This window comes from Rattus norvegicus, chromosome 8 (genome assembly GCF_021556685.1).
Source record: "Rattus norvegicus strain SHRSP/BbbUtx chromosome 8, alternate assembly SHRSP_T2T, whole genome shotgun sequence".
NCBI classification, from domain to species: Eukaryota; Metazoa; Chordata; class Mammalia; order Rodentia; family Muridae; genus Rattus; species Rattus norvegicus.
The window spans coordinates 58,716,168-58,719,572 of record NC_141541.1 but is presented as its reverse complement, the minus strand read 5'-3'; positions in this window follow the sequence as shown (position 1 = coordinate 58,719,572).

Here is a 3,405-nt window from a genome sequence, read left to right as displayed (position 1 = left end):
TCCACCTCATCATCTTCATTTCTTTCTGTTACCGGAGATCAGCCAGGAAGCCATTTACATGAAGTGAAGGTAAATCTCAAGTGACCGCCCTGGTAGCTTGTTTGCTCATTATCAGGAGGGTGGAGATAAGGACTGTTTTATTGCTGGAGGTATTTTACTGTTGGTATTTCTAATGTAAGCGAAAGCTAGATCCTTAAGGTGGATTACTATAAAAAAGGACTAGCTAATTTTGCACCTCTTTTGAAATCATATGTAAATGTATAGACAGAAGAACCTGAGGTTATAAACTGTAACATTAGTCTTCAAATGCAATTCGAACCCTAATTAGCTCAGAAGTGTTTAAAACTGAAACCTGAACCCTGTGCGTGCGAATCATAATTTCTGTCACCAAGACGCTGAGGATCCTAGTCAGAAATGTATATTTATTTTTCTATTTTGAGACAGCATCTTACTATGTTATCTAAATCTATCTATCTATCTATCTATCTATCTATCTATCTATCTATCTATCTATCTATCTACTTCTTTTCCAGATTATTAATCATTTCCCTTCAGCCTCGGCAGTAGCTGGAACCATAAGCATGGACTGCCATCCCAGCCCAGAAATGAATACGGGGTTCACAGATCAATTTAAAGGCTGTGCTGCCTCTCCCAAATTCAAGCTGGCTTCGTTTATCACTTAATGTTACCAATTTAAATGCTTGACATATTTAACTTTTAGCTCCGAGTGCTTTCTTTCACTTGGTTTCTGATTACGTATTTCCAACTTTGCTGTATTTGAGACAGGGTCTCACCATGTAGACCTGGCTGGCTGGCTGGCTGGCTGGCTGGTCTGGAACTCTGTAACAGAGATCCACCTGCTCTTTCAAGGGCGAGCAATTTTAACATTTTTTTTTTTTTTTTAAGATAGAGTACTTGTGGGGTTGGGGATTTAGCTCAGTGGTAGAGTGCTTGCCTAGCAAGTGCAAGGCCCTGGGTTTGGTCCCCAGCTCCGAAAAAAAGAAAAGAAAAGAAAAAAAAAAAGATAGAGTACTTGTAGGTAGTCTAGGCTAGCCTAAAACTGGCCCCCTGGTGCTGGAACAACAGATCAACAGTCATATACACCATACTGGCTATCAGTTTTAACTTTTTTTTTCTTCCAGTTTCTTCTTGTGTTCTTGGTGTTCTCTGACCATCTGTACACTGAGAAGTTGGTATAAATACAGCACATGCTTCCTCCTAATTTAATATCACTTTCAGTTCAGAAATGATAAGGCTTTCAAATTATATAGACCATACAACGGATACATATTTCATAAATGTTGCACATAAATCATTACTGATAACTGAAAAGTCAGGCACACTTACTACTATGCTAATTCAGAAGACAATGAGAAACACATAGGATCCTGATCTGCCTTACAGATTAGTAAAAGAAAAACCTTATTTATATGATGTTCGTGCCACATCAGATGGTCTTTACCCCTCTTCTTCTTCCCTTTCTCCTTCCCATTAATCCCGTTTGTTTCGTTTCTATGTCCTTGGCAGACATATATGATTTTGAACAAAAGTCTAGGATCACAAATGAGAGAAAATAATTTTTGTGAATGTCAAACTCCATTATTTGTGACTGAAAAAAATTACAATGTGTATATACCCATTTTAGTTAGATATTCTTTTAGTATGGACACATAGTTTAGGTTTATAAATGAGATATCGTGTGTTAACTGTGCTGCAAGTTTAAAAAAACAACTTAAATATATGATATTGCAATACATAAAGTTGACAAATATTTTGATTTATAGTTGTTAATATTGAGGCTGCTGCCTCACCTAAATCTGTAACATGAGCTGGCAAGATAGCTCAGTGTTGGGCTGGAGAGATGGCTCAGAGTTTGAGTGTGTTAGCATATATACAGAAAATCATGTCAATTTTTAAAAAAATAGGTAACAAAATGTGGACATTTACTGGAAAACTTTGTCCTAATATCAAACCAAAATTCATTGATTGATTTTTCGATGAAATTCAAGTAAGCCACAGCAATTTTAAGATTCAAATACTCTTAACTATTCAACCTAAAGATTATACTGCTACAATGTTTATATATAATAACTGTGGGAAATGTCTGCTTTCTGCAATTAAAACCATTATGTTCACGTGAGAGCAGAAAACTTTGTACAGTAAAACCAGTGCGAATCACACCATGCTTGGTGAATCTGTGCCAAGGTGTTTCAAGCGGTGTTGGCTGGCCTTGTGTGACACCGAGGGCAAGGCAGTGCAAAGGTGTCCTCAGAGCCACAGTTGCAGTGACTCGGTGGAATTCAGTGTAGGCAGCCTTATCTAGAAACAACCTAGGTTGGTGTGATTCAGTTCAGACGCTTAAGGTGCCATTTTTTCTTTTGACTTTACATTGTTACTCCATAGTTTAAGAAAGGTTTTTGATGTTTTCCCATTGAGTTCACAGAACTGCAGAATAGCAGGACAATGGCTTTTGCAAAGTTGTATCTTAAACCTTTCTTTTAAAAAAGAATCTCTGTAGCCCACGCTGGCCTGGCAACTAACTATATAGACCAGACTGGCCTGGAACTTAGGGATCCACCTGCCTCAGCCACCGGAATGCTATAATTAAAGGAATGTGCCACCTTGTCTGCTGTATGTCTTAAATATTTTCGCTATTTAAGAGGATACAGTGGTCATCTGGGGGTAATAAAACAATTTTTACAAACAAGTATCTTTATATTGGGACTATAATTAGTCCTCTGAGACTAACTCGAAATGTGAAAAAGGTACCTTTCTCTTGGCTGCCCTTAATATCATTTGACTGAAAACCCTGCTGCTCCCGTTTCAGGGGGGCTAAGGACCTACGACAGCCTGCGCTGGGCGGGCTCTGCAGTCAAGGGACACCCTCTAATCCCCGGAGGTCACTCGAGGGCCTTTCCTTTCTCCAACTTTTGGAGGTGCGCCCGCACCCACTGACCTAAAGCTTTGGATTACTGTCCGTCCAGACTCCTTTCCCCAGCTTTTTCTTAAAGCAAAGACGGTCATTCCTTTTGGCACCGCCTCCCTGACCGCAGGCTGTAGCCGGTCCGACTCTCGGTCCCTTAGGCCACCACCTTAGAGCTGGCCGTACTTCCCAACCTCTGCGACACCTCTCTTAGGGCCTTTCCCGTTTCTACCAAACGTGCACTGCCCCCGCACTGCCTGGAAACGCCTTCGTCACCGTAGATCCGAGCTGCCGCCTCGGGTTCCTCCCGGCTGTCTCTGACCAGTTCCCCGGCAGACCCACGCCGACGCCCTGCGTTCCGCCCGCCAGTCCAAGCAGCCGCTTTTACGACACTGCGCGACCGCAGTGCGCGGCTGACGGCAGAGCCGCGCTGCTCTTGGAGAGGTCACTCCGGAGACGGCGGAGCCTTTGGGGCGTGGGGT